At 42.9% G+C, this 18,990-nt stretch overlaps 1 long non-coding RNA gene and 1 pseudogene across 1 annotated transcript in view; one reads left to right on the forward strand and one right to left on the reverse strand.

The window, feature by feature from the left end:
• The window catches only part of LOC118941399, a 117,537-nt pseudogene that overhangs the window by 28,226 nt on the left and 70,321 nt on the right, over positions 1-18,990 (reverse strand).
• Positions 13,686-18,990, forward strand: part of LOC118941409 — an 8,692-nt gene continuing 3,387 nt past the window's right edge. Inside the window, exon 1 of the long non-coding RNA XR_005037627.1 lies at positions 13,686-13,719. This is a non-coding gene — a long non-coding RNA (uncharacterized LOC118941409). The remainder of the gene's footprint in view (positions 13,720-18,990) is intronic.

The raw sequence follows: 18,990 nt of genomic DNA on the forward strand, positions 1-18,990 counted from the left end.
GTCTGAGCCGTTGAATTGAGATTCTACTTTGTCTCTGTACTGACGCTTAGCTTGTTTGATAGCCTTGCGGAGGGAATAGCTGCACTGTTTGTATTCGGTCATGTTACCAGACACCTTTCCCTGATTAAAAGCAGTGGTTCGCGCTTTCAGTTTCACGCGAATGCTGCCATCAATCCACGGTTTCTGGTTAGGGAATGTTTTAATCGTTGCTATGGGAACGACATCTTCAACGCACGTTCTAATGAACTCACACACCGAATCAGCGTATTCGTCAATGTTGTTGTCTGACGCAATATGAAACATGTCCCAGTCCACGTGGTGGAAGCTGTCTTGGAGTGTGGAGTCAGCTTGGTCGGACCAGCGTTGGACAGACCTCAGCGTGGGAGCCTCTTGTTTTAGTTTCTGTCTGTAGGCAGGGATCAACAAAATGGAGTCGTGGTCAGCTTTTCCGAAAGGGGGGCGGGGCAGGGCCTTATATGCGTCGCGGAAGTTAGAGTAACAATGATCCAAGGTCTTTCCACCCCTGGTTGCGCAATCGATATGCTGATAAAATTTAGGGAGTCTTGTTTTCAGATTAGCCTTGTTAAAATCCCCAGCTACAATGAATGCAGCCTCCGGATGAATGGTTTCCAGTTTGCAAAGAGTTAAATAAAGTTCGTTCAGAGCCATCGATGTGTCTGCTTGGGGGGGGATATATACGGCTGTGATTATAATCGAAGAGAATTCTCTTGGTAGATAACGCGGTCTACATTTGATTGTGAGGAATTCTAAATCAGGTGAACAGAAGGATTTGAGTTCCTGTATGTTTCTTTCATCACACCATGTCACGTTAGTCATAAGGCATACGCCCCCGCCCCTCTTCTTACCAGAAAGATGTTTGTCGTTATAAGATAAGGTCGTTAGCCTATGGTTGACCCTACAGAAACTTAGCTCTGGGGTTTTTAGATAAGGCAGTGAGTGCATTCCTAGGTTTTCTGTTAATTAAAACTGTCAGTTCAGTGGTGATTGATAATGTTGAGGGGTCAAAAGTTACCTGGGAGTGTGTTAGTAAGTTAGAATGAACTTTTCACCTTACTTTGTCCCGGTCGAGAGGAGGGGATTCTGTTAAAGCAATGAAATGACGTCATGATCTGTATATAAACTGTTGCTCGTGGTTAAGTGGCAGCGCGCTCCGAGAATAAATTATATTACCTATTATTGAAAGACTGGTCTGCGTCTATTTTATGCAAACAAGAAATGTTAGAAATTCTCATAAAATAGATTAAGGGCTTTCAATTGATGAAAGCACATTGGCATAATTAAATTACAGTAACAAGGAGCCAGCTGGCTGAGAGGGCCCTAGTGGAGCCGCCTGGCTGAGAGGGCCCTAGTGGAGCCGCCTGGCTGAGAGGGCCCTAGTGGAGCCGCCTGGCTGAGAGGGCCCTAGTGGAGCCGGCTGGCTGAGAGGGCCCTAGTGGAGCCGGCTGGCTGAGAGGGCCCTAGTGGAGCCGCCTGGCTGAGAGGGCCCTAGTGGAGCCGGCTGGCTGAGAGGGCCCTAGTGGAGCCGGCTGGCTGAGGGGGCCCTAGTGGAGCCGGCTGGCTGAGAGGGCCCTAGTGTAGCCCTTCCTTGACACTTTCTCTCTCCTCCACAAATATCCCCTCCCTTTCTCTCTCCTCCCCTACCTTCCTCTGTCCCCTCCACTACTCTCTCCTCTTCTCTCCCCACTACTCCTCTCTCCTCCCTGTCGCTCTGCTCATCTCGATCTCTCTCTCCCGCGCATGTTCTCTCTCTCTTCTTGACATATAATGTTGGACCTGTTGATCTTGACTCAGTTCATAGACCTCTAGCATCTACATCCCTCCCTTCTCCTACTCTAACATAACACCAATATAATATACAGTGCCTTGCGAAAGTATTCGGCCCCCTTGAACTTTGCGACCTTTTGCCACATTTCAGGCTTCAAACATAAAGATATAAAACTGTATTTTTTTGTGAAGAATCAACAACAAGTGGGACACAATCATGAAGTGGAACGACATTTATTGGATATTTCAAACTTTTTTAACAAATCAAAAACTGAAAAATTGGGCGTGCAAAATTATTCAGCCCCCTTAAGTTAATACTTTGTAGCGCCACCTTTTGCTGCGATTACAGCTGTAAGTCGCTTGGGGTATGTCTCTATCAGTTTTGCAGATCGAGAGACTGAATTTTTTCCCATTCCTCCTTGCAAAACAGCTCGAGCTCAGTGAGGTTGGATGGAGAACATTTGTGAACAGCAGTTTTCAGTTCTTTCCACAGATTCTCGATTGGATTCAGGTCTGGACTTTGACTTGGCCATTCTAACACCTGGATATGTTTATTTTTGAACCATTCCATTGTAGATTTTGCTTTATGTTTTGGATCATTGTCTTGTTGGAAGACAAATCTCCGTCCCAGTCTCAGGTCTTTTGCAGACTCCATCAGGTTTTCTTCCAGAATGGTCCTGTATTTGGCTCCATCCATCTTCCCATCAATTTTAACCATTTTCCCTGTCCCTGCTGAAGAAAAGCAGGCCCAAACCATGATGCTGCCACCACCATGTTTGACAGTGGGCATGGTGTGTTCAGGGTGATGAGCAGTGTTGCTTTTACGCCAAACATAACGTTTTGCATTGTTGCCAAAAAGTTCCATTTTGGTTTCATCTGACCAGAGCACCTTCTTCCACATGTTTGGTGTGTCTCCCAGGTGGCTTGTGGCAAACTTTAAACGACACTTTTTATGGATATCTTTAAGAAATGGCTTTCTTCTTGCCACTCTTCCATAAAGGCCAGATTTGTGCAATATACGACTGATTGTTGTCCTGTGGACAGAGTCTCCCACCTCAGCTGTAGATCTCTGCAGTTCATCCAGAGTGATCATGGGCCTCTTGGCTGCATCTCTGATCAGTCTTCTCCTTGTATGAGCTGAAAGTTTAGAGGGACGGCCAGGTCTTGGTAGATTAGCAGTGGTCTGATACTCCTTCCATTTCAATATTATCGCTTGCACAGTGCTCCTTGGGATGTTTAAAGCTTGGGAAATCTTTTTGTATCCAAATCCGGCTTTAAACTTCTTCACAACAGTATCTCGGACCTGCCTGGTGTGTTCCTTGTTCTTCATGATGCTCTCTGCGCTTTTAACGGACCTCTGAGACTATCACAGTGCAGGTGCATTTATACGGAGACTTGATTACACACAGGTGGATTGTATTTATCATCATTAGTCATTTAGGTCAACATTGGATCATTCAGAGATCCTCACTGAACTTCTGGAGAGAGTTTTCTGCACTGAAAGTAAAGGGGCTGAATAATTTTGCACGCCCAATTTTTCAGTTTTTGATTTGTTAAAAAAGTTTGAAATATACAATAAATGTCGTTCCACTTCATGATTGTGTCTCACTTGTTGTTGATTCTTCACAAAAAAAGGCAGTTTTATATCTTTATGTTTGAAGCCTGAAATGTGGCAAAAGGTCCCAAAGTTCAAGGGGGCCGAATACTTTCGCAAGGCACTGTATAATACATAATACTCTCATTCATTTACATAGAGACAGATACAATCAATCATTGACACACTGAATATACAACAGTCAGATGCATGACACCATCACAACTTAACTGACATTAGTGCCTGTCCCCAGATGGACAGTTAGGCTACAGTAAAGTACATTTACAGGTGATCACATCATTGTCCTTCTTTGAGACACATTTTTACTGTCTGCTTCCAGTTGCATGTTATTTTACTAACCCTGCAAATGGTAAGATATCTTACAATATTAAATCACATCTCAGTAACTGTCACACGTGTATATCAGTATAACAGCATCTTACCTGTGAACCAGAACAGGGTCATCAGTACCACTGCAGGTATCATATCTGTCTCGAACTGGGGCTCCACTGAGCGAAACAAGTCTACTGTAATGAAGAGAGGACTGAATAGTAAGAAATACTGCTAGGCTTTATGACTTCTATATCATTACTTCCTTACTTATATGATGTGACAAACCTTTAAGCAGATAAGATCAGTTAAACACACCCACCTACAGGAAACACTGACATTTGAAAAACTCCACAGGAAACTGCTGACAGAGCAGCGAAGTTACACATAGTGTGTCCTATAATATCACCTCTAACTTTCTACTGCTTGAGTTCACCTCTTATGGAAAATTGGCTTAATGTTCCAGCACCTAAATATAAACAGTACCAGCACCCAAAATGAGTACTGATGAGGTCTCATGTTAGAGCAGGAGAAGGGGGGATGTGGTGTAGAAGCTAGAGGTCTGTTACCCAAGTCAACTCAACAGGCCTGATGCTATATGTCAGGGTCAGGCTGGGCCAAGAGAGGAACAGGTTACTGGTTATGATGACATCACTAGTGAGAAGTCAGTGATGAAAATATATTCAGCTGATTTAAATGTCAGTCTATCTCTCCCTCCTCCCCTGTCTCCTTCTACCAACCCAGTCTGTCAATAAGTCCTATCTCTCTCTCTCTCTCATCTCTCTCTCCCTCCTCCCCTGTCTCCTTCTACCAACCCAGTCTGTCAATAAGTCATATCTCTCTCTCTCTCATCTATCTCTCCCTCCTCCCCTGTCTCCTTCTACCAACCCAGTCTGTCAATAAGTCCTATCTCTCTCTCTCTCATCTCTCTCTCCCTCCTCCCCTGTCTCCTTCTACCAACTCAGTCTGTCAATAAGTCCTATATCTCTCTCTCATCTCTCTCTCCCTCCTCCCCTGTCTCCTTCTACCAACTCAGTCTGTCAATAAGTCCTATCTCTCTCTCTCATCTCTCCCTCCTCCCGTTTCCTTCTACCAACCCAGTCTGTCAGTAAGAACTAAACTCAGCAAAAAAAGAAACGTCCTCTCACTGTCAACTGCCTTTATTTTCAGCAAACTTAACATGCGTAAATATTTGTATGAACATAACAAGATTCAACAACTAAGACATACCTGAACAAGTTCCACAGAAATGTGACTAACATAAATGTAATATGTGTCCCTGAACAAAGGGGGGAGGGGGTCAAAATCAAAAGTAACAGGCAGTATCAGGTGTGGCCACCAGCTGCATTAAGTACTGCAGTGCATTTCCTCATGGACTGCACCAGATTTACCAGTTATTGCTGTGGGATGTTACCCCACTCTTCCACCAAGGCAAGTTCCCAGACATTTCTGGGGGGAATGGCCCTAGCCCTCACCCTTCTATCCAACAGGTCCCAGACATGCTCAATGGTACTGAGATCCTGGCTTTTCGCTGGCCATGGCAAAACACTGGTATTCCTGTCTTGCAGGAAATCATACACAGAACGAGCAGTATGGCTGGTGGCATTGTCAGCTTGTTGTTGTCATTGTCATGGTTGTTCCTGTTGGGTTGCAACTTCACCAGCGTGTTGTTGTTGTTGTTGTCATGGTTGTCCTGTTGGGTAGCAACTTCACCAGCGTGTTGTTGTTGTCATGGTTGGTCCTGTAGGGTAGCAACTTCACCAGCTTGTTGTTGTTGTTGCCATGGTTGTTCATGTTGGGTAGCAACTTCACCAGCTTGTTGTTGTTGTTGCCATGGTTGTTCATGTTGGGTAGCAACTTCACCAGCTTGTTATTGTTGTTGTTGTCATGGTTGTCCTGTTGGGTAGCAACTTCACCAGCTTGTTGTTGTTGTTGTTGTCATGGTTGTCCTGTGTGGTAGCAACTTCACCAGCTTGTTGTTGTTGTTGCCATGGTTGTTCATGTTGGGTAGCAACTTCACCAGCTTGTTATTGTTGTTGTTGTCATGGTTGTCCTGTTGGGTAGCAACTTCACCAGCTTGTTATTGTTGTTGTTGTTATGGTTGTCCTGTTGGGTAGCAACTTCACCAGCTTGTTGTTGTTGCCATGGTTGTTCATGTTGGGTAGCAACTTCACCAGCTTGTTGTTGTTGTTGGTGTCGTCATGGTTGTTCCTGTTGGGTAGCAACTTCACCAGCTTGTTGTTGTTGTCATGGTTGTCCTGTTGGGTAGCAACTTCACCAGCTTGTTGTTGTTGTCATGGTTGTTCCTGTTGGGTAGCAACTTCACCAGCTTGTTGTTGTTGTCATGGTTGTTCCTGTTGGGTAGCAACTTCACCAGCTTGTTGTTGTTGTCATGGTTGTTCCTGTTGGGTATTAACTTCACCAGCTTGTTATTGTTGTTGTTGTCATGGTTGTCCTGTTGGGTAGCAACTTCACCAGCTTGTTATTGTTGTTGTTGTCGTCATGGTTGTCCTGTTGGGTAGCAACTTCACCAGCTTGTTGTTGTTGTCATGGTTGTTCCTGTTGGGTAGCAACTTCACCAGCTTGTTGTTGTTGTCATGGTTGTTGCTGTTGGGTAGCAACTTCACCAGCTTGTTGTTGTTGTCATGGTTGTTCCTGTTGGGTATTAACTTCACCAGCTTGTTATTGTTGTTGTTGTCATGGTTGTCCTGTTGGGTAGCAACTTCACCAGCTTGTTGTTGTTGTTGTCATGGTTGTCCTGTTGGGTAGCAACTTCACCAGCTTGTTGTTGTTGTCATGGTTGTTCCTGTTGGGTAGCAACTTCACCAGCTTGTTGTTGTTGTCATGGTTGTTGCTGTTGGGTAGCAACTTCACCAGCTTGTTGTTGTTGTCATGGTTGTTCCTGTTGGGTAGCAACTTCACCAGCTTGTTGTTGTTGTCATGGTTGTTCCTGTTGGGTATTAGCTTCACCAGCTTGTTGTTGTTGTTGTTGTCATGGTTGTTCCTGTTGGGTATTAACTTCACCAGCTTGTTGTTGTTGTCATGGTTGTCCTGTTGGGTAGCAACTTCACCAGCTTGTTGTTGTTGTCATGGTTGTTCCTGTTGGGTATTAGCTTCACCAGCTTGTTGTTGTTGTCATGGTTGTTCCTGTTTGGTAGCAACTTCACCAGCTTCTTGTTGTTGTTTTTCTGAAGCATCTTGTGTGATGTTGGTCTTGAGGGGAGAGGGGGAGAGAAGATGGATTCTATTCATATGCTGTCCAGCTTCTGAAGAACGTATGGTGCTAGAATGGAGAGGAGATCAGTAAACAACAGAACGCATGGTGCTAGAATGGAGAGGAGATCAGTAAACAACAGAACGTATGGTGCTCGAATGGAGAGGAGATCAGTAAACAACAGAACGCATGGTGCTAGAATGGAGAGGAGATCAGTAAACAACAGAACGTATGGTGCTAGAATGGAGAGGGGAGGAGGACAATAAACAACAGAACGTATGGTGCTAGAATGGAGAGGAGATCAGTAAACGACAGAACGTATGGTGCTAGAATGGAGAGGAGATCAGCAAATAACAGAATGTATGGTGCTAGAATGGAGAGGTCAATAAACAATATATTTAGATTCTCTTCACAACTAGACAGTTACAGTACATTTGACATTAAAGTAAAATCCTAATTGTATATATACTTACCTATATAGACACACTTCCCATGGTTTGACAGTAAAAAACTTGCTCCAAAGACTATTTTCCTGACTGTCTCTACTGATGGCCTCTAACAGCAGAATAAAATAAGTGGGATATTTAAACAGCACTGAAACAGAGTAGGTTGCTAGTTGACGATGTGTTGTAAATTGTTTCAATGCTGCCGTCTACAGATCTTCTAATGTATTGTAATACCACATGTACCAATACAGTAGAATAGACAGGGACACTGTGTAATGACACAATGACCCTCCATCCAATGTTCTGCTGCTGTTGTGCAACATTGTGACGCCACTGACATGTTTACAGGTTGCCATGCCGACGAAAGAGAAGGTGTTTTCATTCTGTAACAAGGCCTTCACTTCAGTCTGGATGGCTGGTTGACTGCAGACAGGTTACACAGTATCAGTGGAGGTGTTAGGCTGTTTCTGCTCTCCTCCCAACTACTAATGGAATTGTCCTGCCAATGCAACGTCTGAAAATGTATCCAGTCACTACTGTAAGTCTCTCTGGATAAGAGCGTCTGCTAAATGACTCACATGTTCAATGTAATGTTCAGTTTGACAATATCAATGGAATAGACCAAAGCAGAGCAATGTATTTAGATATGAACAGATATCTCGATTGAGGATAATGTCAGTATTTAGCTACGTTATTAGCTGTTTTGCTCACCAAAGGTGGAACAAAGTGAACCGGTTGATGTCAAAGCTTCAGTTCCGGGAGAGTCGTGGGTGAAACCATTCACCTCAGGAAAAGGGGTGATATAAATAACGTTTCCTTTCATTATGTATTACTGAATTCATTAAAATATTTGCTGCCATTGTAGTAAGGTTGGTAATACGAGAGGTCTTCGGACTTGCCATTTTTGTATAATTTTCTTTGAAAGAACAACTAGTGTGTTTTTAGTGCTTCTACCCTATTTGGGAAGTTGGTCTGCCCGCTCCTCAGTCTGACAGATATTCTGAGAGCAGGTTCGAGTCCTCTTCCTCTGTACATAAAAACTGTTTCAAACTGTATAACACAATAGTGGTTTTGGAAAACTGGTCTAGTTGGTCTACTATAATCCTACTGAACAGTACAGCTTGGGTTGGTCTACTATTATCCTACTGAACAGTACAGCTTGGGTTGGTCTACTATTATCCTACTGAACAGTACAGCTTGGGTTGGTCTACTATTATCCTACTGAACAGTACAGCTTGGGTTGGTCTACTATTATCCTACTGAACAGTACAGCTTGGGTTGGTCTACTATTATCCTACTGAACAGTACAGCTTGGGTTGGTATACTATTATCCTACTGAACAGTACAGCTTGGGTTGGTCTACTATTATCCTACTGAACAGTACAGCTTGGGTTGGTCTACTATTATCCTACTGAACAGAACAGCTTGGGTTGGTCTACTATTATCCTACTGAACAGTACAGCTTGGGTTGGTCTACTATTATCCTACTGAACAGTACAGCTTGGGTTGGTCTACTATTATCCTACTGAACAGTACAGCTTGGATTGGTCTACTATTATCCTACTGAACAGTACAGCTTGGGTTGGTCTACTATCATCCTACTGAACAGTACAGCTTGGGTTGGTCTACTATTATCCTACTGAACAGTACCACTTGGGTTGGTCTACTATTATCCTACTGAACAGAACAGCTTGGGTTGGTCTACTATTATCCTACTGAACAGTACAGCTTGGGTTGGTCTACTATTATCCCACTGAACAGTACAGCTTGGGTTGGTCTACTATTATCCTACTGAACAGTACCACTTGGGTTGGTCTACTATTATCCTACTGAACAGTACAGCTTGGGTTGGTCTACTATTATCCTACTGAACAGTACAGCTTGGGTTGGTCTACTATTATCCTACTGAACAGTACAGCTTGGGTTGGTCTACTATTATCCTACTGAACAGTACAGCTTGGGTTGGTCTACTATTATCCTACTGAACAGTACAGCTTGGGTTGGTCTACTATTATCCTACTGAACAGTACAGCTTGGGTTGGTCTACTATTATCCTACTGAACAGTACAGCTTGGGTTGGTCTACTATTATCCTACTGAACAGTACAGCTTGGGTAGGTCTACTATTATCCTACTGAACAGAACAGCTTGGGTTGGTCTACTATTATCCTACTGAACAGTACAGCTTGGGTTGGTCTACTATTATCCTACTGAACAGTACAGCTTGGGTTGGTCTACTATTATCCTGCTGAACAGTACCACTTGGGTTGGTCTACTATTATCCTACTGAACAGTACAGCTTGGGTTGGTCTACTATTATCCTACTGAACAGTACAGCTTGGGTTGGTCTACTATTATCCTACTGAACAGTACAGCTTGGGTTGGTCTACTATTATCCTACTGAACAGTACAGCTTGGGTTGGTCTACTATTATCCTACTGAACAGTACAGCTTGGGTTGGTCTACTATTATCCTACTGAACAGTACAGCTTGGGTTGGTCTACTATTATCCTACTGAACAGTACAGCTTGGGTTGGTCTACTATTATCCTACTGAACAGTACAGCTTGGGTTGGTCTACTATTATCCTACTGAACAGTACAGCTTGGGTTGGTCTACTATTATCCTACTGAACAGTACAGCTTGGGTTGGTCTACTATTATCCTACTGAACAGTACAGCTTGGGTTGGTCTACTATTATCCTACTGAACAGTACCACTTGGGTTGGTCTACTATTATCCTACTGAACAGAACAGCTTGGGTTGGTCTACTATTATCCTACTGAACAGTACAGCTTGGGTTGGTCTACTATTATCCTACTGAACAGTACAGCTTGGGTTGGTCTACTATTATCCTACTGAACAGTACCACTTGGGTTGGTCTACTATTATCCTACTGAATAGTACAGCTTGGGTTGGTCTACTATTATCCTACTGAACAGTACAGCTTGGGTTGGTCTACTATTATCCTACTGAACAGTACAGCTTGGGTTGTTCTACTATTAATCTATTTAACAGTACAGCTTGGGTTGGTCTACTATTATCCTACTGAACAGTACCACTTGGGTTGGTCTACTATTATCCTACTGAACAGTACAGCTTGGGTTGGTCTACTATTATCCTACTGAACAGTACAGCTTGGGTTGGTCTACTATTATCCTACTGAACAGTACCACTTGGGTTGGTCTACTATTATCCTACTGAACAGTACCACTTGGGTTAGTCTACTATTATCCTACTGAACAGAACAGCTTGGGTTGGTCTACTATTATCCTACTGAACAGTACAGCTTCGGTTGGTCTACTATTATCCTACTGAACAGTACAGCTTGGGTTGGTCTATTATTATCCTACTGAACAGTACCACTTGGGTTGGTCTACTATTATCCTACTGAACAGTACAGCTTGGGTTGGTCTACTATTATCCTACTGAACAGTACAGCTTGGGTTGGTCTACTATTATCCTACTGAACAGTACAGCTTGGGTTGGTCTACTATTATCCTACTGAACAGTACAGCTTGGGTTGGTCTACTATTATCCTACTGAACAGTACAGCTTGGGTTGGTCTACTATTATCCTACTGAACAGTACCACTTGGGTTGGTCTACTATTATCCTACTGAACAGTACCACTTGGGTTGGTCTACTATTATCCTACTGAACAGTACCACTTGGGTTGGTCTACTATTATCCTACTTAACAGTACAGCTTGGGTTGGTCTACTATTATCCTACTGAACAGTACAACTTGGGTTGGTCTACTATTATCCTACTGCACAGTACAGCTTGGGTTGGTCTACTATTATCCTACTGAACAGTACAGCTTGGGTTGGTCTACTATTATCCTACTTAACAGTACAGCTTGGGTTGGTCAACTATTATCCTACTGAACAGTACAGCTTGGGTTGGTCTACTATTATCCTACTTAACAGTACAGCTTGGGTTGGTCTACTATTATCATACTGAACAGTACCACTTGGGTTGGCCTGTAACAAGTAATTCAACAGTAAAAAGTAATTAAAGAGCAACAGTAAAATAACAATAGCAGGACTATATACAGGTCAGTAACTGGCTCTCCAGAGAAGACAGGCTATGTGCACACAGCCCACAAAATGAGGTGGAAACTGAGATGCACTTCCTAACCTCCTGCCAAATGTATGACCAGTTAATTCATACTGGATGTTGTAGTCTGTCCAATAGGGGAATCACACAGACTGATCTCAGTTAATTCATACTGTATGTTGTAGTCTGTCCAAGAGGGGAATCACACAGACTGGTCTCAGTTAATTCATACTGTATGTTGTAGTCTGTCCAAGAGGGGAATCACACAGACTGATCTCAGTTAATTCTTACTGTAGGTTGTAGTCTGTCCAAGATGGAAATCACACAGACTGATCTCAGTTAATTCATACTGTATGTTGTAGTCTGTCTAATAATTAAATCACACAAGATTGACAGCCTGTAATTTTATTAAAAACATTCAGTTGATTACATGTCAGTTTAGAGAGCAACATCATAACAATAATCTACATCATAAGCAATATCATAACATTTATAATCAATAACATCATGAGAGGTAAACAACAACAAACCAAAATGACTTGAGAAAAAAATGAGCTTTGTATTTATTTTTTCAAACATTCTGGAAAAACAGACGTAATTGAGCAACTCTCTTAAAATATTTAAAACCCCATGTTACCAAAACTCCATGTTACCCCAAAACTCCATGTTACCCCAAACCCCATGTTACAAAACCCAATGTTACTCCAAACCCCATGTTACCCAAACCCCATGTTACCCCAAAACTCCATGTTACCCCAAACCCCATGTTACAAAACCCAATGTTACTCCAAACCCCATGTTACCCCAAACCCCATGTTACCCCAAACTCCATGTTACCCCAAACCCCATGTTACCCCAAAACTCCATGTTACCCCAAACCCCATGTTACCCCAAACCCCATGTTACCAAAAACCCCATGTTACCCCAAACCCCATGTTACCCAAAACCCCATGTTACCCCAAACCCCATGTTATCCAAAACTCCATGTTACACCAAACCCCATGCTACCTCAATCCCCATGTTACCCTAACCCCAATGCTGCCCCAAACCCCATGTTACCCCAAACCCCATGTTACCCCAAACCCCATGTTACCCCAAACCCCATGCTGCCCCAAACCCCATGTTACCCCAAACCCCATGTTACCCCAAACCCCATGTTACCCCAAACCCCATGTTACCCCAAACCCCATGCTGCCCCAAACCCCATGCTGCCCCAAACCCCATGTTACCCCAAACCCCATGTTACCCCAAACCCCATGCTACCCGAGCCCCATGTTACCCCAAACCCCATGTTATCCCAAAACCCATGTTATCCCAAAACCCATGTTACCCAAAACACCATGTTATCCCAAAACCCATGTTACCCCAAACCCCATGTTACCCCAAACCCCATGTTACCCAAAACCCCATGTTACCCAAAACACCATGTTACCCAAAACCCCATGTTACCCCAAACCCCATGTTACCTAAAACACCATGTTACCCAAAACCCCATGTTACCCAAAACACCATGTTACCCAAAACTCCATGTTACCCAAAACACCATGTTACCTAAAACACCATGTTACCCAAAACCCCATGTTACCCAAAACACCATGTTACCCAAAACCCCATGTTACCCTAACCCCATGTTACCCCAAAACCCATGTTACCCAACCCCATGTTACCCAAACCCATGTTACCCAACCCCATGTTACCCCATGTTACCCAAAACCATGTTACCCCAATGTTACCCAACCCCATGTTACCCCAATGTTACCCAAACCCATGTTACCCCCATGTTACCCAACCCCATGTTATCCCCATGTTACTAAAATCCCATGGAACCCCAAACCCCATGTTACCCCAAAACCCATGTTACCTCAAAACCACATGTTACCCAAAACCCCATGTTACCCAAAACCCTATGTTACCCAAACCCCATGTTACCCAAACCACCATGTTACCCAAACCCCATCTTACCCAAAACCCCATGTTACCCAAAACCCTATGTTACCCAAACCCCATGTTACCAAATCACCATGTTATCCAAAACTCCATGTTACCCCAAACCCCATGTTACCCCAAACCCCATGTTACCCCAAACCCCATGTTACCCAAAACACCATGTTACCCCAAACCCCATTTTACCCCAAATCCCATGTTACCCCAAACCCCATGTTACCCCAAACTCCATGTTATCCAAAACTCCATGTTACACCAAACCCCATGCTACCCCAATTCCCATGTTACCCCAAACCCCATGCTACCCCAAACCCCACTAACTGTTACATGAAGATGTTTGGTACCAGAGGTAGATACTGTGAGAAACCCTACTACACTAACTGATACATGTAGATGTTTGGTACCAGAGGTAGATACTGTGAGAAACCCTACTACACTAACTGATACATGAAGATGTTTGGTACCAGAGGTAGATACTGTGAGAAACCCTACTACACTAACTGATACATGAAGATGTTTGGTACCAGAGGTAGATACTGTGAGAAACCCTACTACACTAACTGATACATGTAGATGTTTGGTACCAGAGGTAGATACTGTGAGAAACCCTACTACACTAACTGATACATGTAGATGTTTGGTACCAGAGGTAGATACTGTGAGAAACCCTACTACACTAACTGATACATGTAGATGTTTGGTACCAGAGGTAGATACTGTGAGAAACCCTACTACACTAACTGATACATGTAGATGTTTGGTACCAGAGGTAGATACTTCTTTGTGATGTACTTAAGCTGTGTGCGTCCCAAATGGGCTGTTGCCTACATTGTTCACTACTTTGGCCAGTATTCCCTACATTGTTCACTACTTTGGCCAGTATTCCCTACATTGTTCACTACTTTGGCCAGTATTCCCTACATTGTTCACTACTTTGGCCAGTATTCCCTACATTGTTCACTACTTTGGCCAGTATTCCCTACATTGTTCACTACTTTGGCCAGTATTCCCTACATTGTACACTATTTCGGCCAGTATTCCCTACATTGTTCACTACTTTGGCCAGTATTCCCTACATTGTACACTACTTTGGCCAGTATTCCCTACATTGTTCACTACTTTGGCAAGTATTCCCTACATTGTTCACTACTTTGGCCAGTATTCCCTACATTGTTCACTACTTTGGCCAGTATTCCCTACATTGTTCACTACTTTGGCCAGTATTCCCTACATTGTTCACTACTTTGGCCAGTATTCCCTACATTGTTCACTACTTTGGCCAGTATTCCCTACATTGTTCACTACTTTGGCCAGTATTCCCTACATTGTTCACTACTTTGGCCAGTATTCCCTACATTGTACACTACTTTGGCCAGTATTCCCTACATTGTTCACTACTTTGGCCAGTATTCCCTACATTGTTCACTACTTTGGCCAGTATTCCCTACATTGTACACTACTTTGGCCAGTATTCCCTACATTGTTCACTACTTTGGCAAGTATTCCCTACATTGTTCACTACTTTGGCCAGTATTCCCTACATTGTTCACTACGTTGGCCAGTATTCCCTACATTGTTCACTACTTTGGCCAGTATTCCCTACATTGTTCACTACTTTGGCCAGTATTCCCTACATTGTACACTACTTTGGCCAGTATTCCTTACATTGTTCACTACTTTGGCCAGTATTCCCTCCATTGTTCACTACTTTGGCCAGTATTCCCTACATTGTACACTACTTTGGCCAGTATTCCCTACATTGTTCACTACTTTGGCCAGTATTCCCTACATTGTTCACTACTTTGGCCAGTATTCCCTACGTTGTACACTACTTTGGCCAATATCTCATAAATCTCTATCTCTCTCTGTCTCTGTCTCTTTGTTTCTCTCTGTCTCTCTCTCTGTCTCTCTCTCTCTGTCTCTCTCTTTCTCTCTTTCTCTCTGTCTCTCTGTCTCTCTGTCTCTCTCTCTCTCTCTCTCTCTCTCTCTCGCTCTCTCTCTCTCTCTCTCTCTCTCTCTCTCTCTCTCTCTCTCTCTCTCTCTCTCTCTCTCTCTCTGTCTCTCTGTCTCTCTGTCTCTCTGTCTCTCTGTCTCTCTGTCTCTCTGTCTCTCTCTCTCTCAATTCAATTCAATTCAAGGGCTTTATTGGCATGGGAAACATGTGTTAACATTGCCAAAGCAAGTGAGGTAGACAACATACAAAGTGAAAATATAAAGTGAAAAACAACAAAAATTAACAGTAAACATTACACATACAGAGGTTTCAAAACAGTAAAGACATTACAAATGTCATATTATATATATATATACAGTGTTTTAACAATGTACAAATGGTTAAAGGACACAAGATAAAATAAATAAGCATAAATATGGGTTGTATTTACAATGGTGTGTGTTCTTCACTGGTTGCCCTTTTCTCGTGGCAACAGGTCACAAATCTTGCTGCTGTGATGGCACACTGTGGAATTTCACCCAGTAGATATGGGAGTTTTTCAAATTTGGATTTGTTTTCGAATTCTTTGTGGATCTGTGTAATCTGAGGGAAATATGTCTCTCTAATATGGTCATACATTGGGCAGGAGGTTAGGAAGTGCAGCTCAGTTTCCACCTCATTTTGTGGGCAGTGAGCACATAGCCTGTCTTCTCTTGAGAGCCATGTCTGCCTACGGCGGCCTTTCTCAATAGCAAGGCTATGCTCACTGAGTCTGTACATAGTCAAAGCTTTCCTTAATTTTGGGTCAGTCACAGTGGTCAGGTATTCTGCCGCTGTGTACTCTCTGTTTAGAGCCAAATAGCATTCTAGTTTGCTCTGTTTTTTTGTTAATTCTTTCCAATGTGTCAAGTAATTATCTTTTTGTTTTCTCATGATTTGGTTGGGTCTAATAGTGCTGTTGTCCTGGGGCTCTGTAGGGTGTGTTTGTGTTTGTGAACAGAGCCCCAGGACCAGCATGCTTAGGGGACTCTTCTCCAGGTTCATCTCTCTGTAGGTGATGGCTTTGTTATGGAAGGTTTGTGAATCACTTCCTTTTAGGTGGTTGTAGAATTTAACGGCTCTTTTCTGGATTTTGATAATTAGTGGGTATCGGCCTAATTCTGCTCTGCATGCATTATTTGGTGTTCTACGTTGTACACGGAGGATATTTTTGCAGAATTCTGCGTGCAGAGTCTCAATTTGGTGTTTGTCCCATTTTGTGAAGTCTTGGTTGGTGAGCGGACCCCAGACCTCACAACCATAAAGGGCAATGGGCTCTATGACTGATTCAAGTATTTTTAGCCAAATCCTAATTGGTATGTTGAAATGTATGTTTCTTTTGATGGCATAGAATGCCCTTCTTGCCTTGTCTCTCAGATCGTTCACAGCTTTGTGGAAGTTACCTGTGGCGCTGATGTTTAGGCCAAGGTATGTATAGTTTTTTGTGTGCTCTAGGGCAACAGTGTCTAGATTGAATTTGTATTTGTGGTCCTGGTGACTGGACCTTTTTTGGAACACCATTATTTTGGTCTTACTGAGATTTACTGTCAGGGCCCAGGTCTGACAGAATCTGTGCATAAGATCTAGGTGCTGCTGTAGGCCCTCCTTGGTTGGTGACAGAAGCACCAGATCATCGGCAAACAGCAGACATTTGACTTCGGATTCTAGCAGGGGGAGGCCGGGTGCTGCAGACTTTTCTAGTGCCCGCGCCAATTCGTTGATATATATGTTGAAGAGGGTGGGGCTTAAACTGCATCCCTGTCTAACCCCACGACCCTGTGTGAAGAAATGTGTGTTTTTTGCCAATTTTAACCGCACACTTGTTGTTTGTGTACATGGATTTTATAATGTCGTATGTTTTACCCCCAACACCACTTTCCATCAGTTTGTATAGCAGACCCTCATGCCAGATTGAGTCGAAGGCTTTTTTGAAATCAACAAAGCATGAGAAGACTTTGCCTTTGTTTTGGTTTGTTTGGTTGTCAATTAGGGTGTGCAGGGTGAATACATGGTCTGTTGTACGGTAATTTGGTAAAAAGCCAATTTGACATTTGCTCAGTACATTGTTTTCATTGAGGAAATGTACGAGTCTGCTGTTAATAATAATGCAGAGGATTTTCCCAAGGTTACTGTTGACACATATTCCACGGTAGTTATTGGGGTCAAATTTGTCTCCACTTTTGTGGATTGGGGTGATCAGTCCTTGGTTCCAAATATTGGGGAAGATGCCAGAGCTAAGTATGATGTTAAAGAGTTTTAGTATAGCCAATTGGAATTTGTTGTCTGTATATTTGATCATTTCATTGAGGATACCATCAACACCACAGGCCTTTTTGGGTTGGAGGGTTTTTATTTTGTCCTGTAACTCATTCAATGTAATTGGATAATCCAGTGGGTTCTGGTAGTCTTTAATAGATGATTCTAAGATCTGTATTTGATCATGTATATGTTTTTGCTCTTTATTCTTTGTTATAGAGCCAAAAAGATTGGAGAAGTGGTTTACCCATACATCTCCATTTTGGATAGATAATTCTTCTTGTTGTTGTTTGTTTAGTGTTTTCCAATTTTCCCAGAAGTGGTTAGAGTCTATGGATTCTTCAATTGCATTGAGCTGATTTCTGACATGCTGTTCCTTCTTTTTCCGTAGTGTATTTCTGTATTGTTTTAGTGATTCACCATAGTGAAGGCGTAGACTCAGGTTTTCCGGGTCTCTATGTTTTTGGTTGGACAGGTTTCTCAATTTCTTTCTTAGATTTTTGCATTCTTCATCAAACCATTTGTCATTATTGTTAATTTTCTTCGGTTTTCTATTTGAGATTTTTAGATTTGATAGGGAAGCTGAGAGGTCAAATATACTGTTAAGATTTTCTACTGCCAAGTTTACACCTTCACTATTACAGCGGAACGTTTTACCCAGGAAATTGTCTAAAAGGGATTGAATTTGTTGTTGCCTAATTGTTTTTTGGTAGGTTTCCAAACTGCATTCCTTCCATCTATAGCATTTCTTAATGTTACTCAGTTCCTTTGGCTTTGATGCCTCATGATTGATTATTGCTCTGTTTAAGTAGACTGTGATTTTGCTGTGGTCTGATAGGGGTGTCAGTGGGCTGACTGTGAACGCTCTGAGAGACTCTGGGTTGAGGTCGGTGATAAAGTAGTCTACAGTACTACTGCCAAGAGATGAGCTATAGGTGTACCTACCATAGGAGTCCCCTCGAAGCCTACCGTTGACTATGTACATACCCAGCGTGCGACAGAGCTGCAGGAGTTGTGACCCGTTTTTGTTGGTTATGTTGTCATAGTTGTGCCTAGGGGGGCATATGTGGGAGGGAATGCTGTCACCTCCAGGCAGGTGTTTGTCCCCCTGTGTGCTTAGGGTGTCAGGTTCTTGTCCGGTTCTGGCATTTAGGTCGCCACAGACTAGTACATGTCCCTGGGCCTGGAAATGATTGATTTCCCCCTCCAGGATGGAGAAGCTGTCTTCATTAAAATATGGGGATTCTAGTGGGGGGATATAGGTAGCACACAGGAGGACATTTTTCTCTGTTAGGATAATTTCCTTTTGAATTTCTAGCCAAATGTAAAATGTTCCTGTTTTGATTAATTTAATGGAGTGAGTTAGGTCTGCTCTATACCAAATTAGCATAC

This window comes from Oncorhynchus mykiss, chromosome 19 (assembly GCF_013265735.2).
Source record: "Oncorhynchus mykiss isolate Arlee chromosome 19, USDA_OmykA_1.1, whole genome shotgun sequence".
Lineage (NCBI taxonomy): Eukaryota > Metazoa > Chordata > Actinopteri > Salmoniformes > Salmonidae > Oncorhynchus > Oncorhynchus mykiss.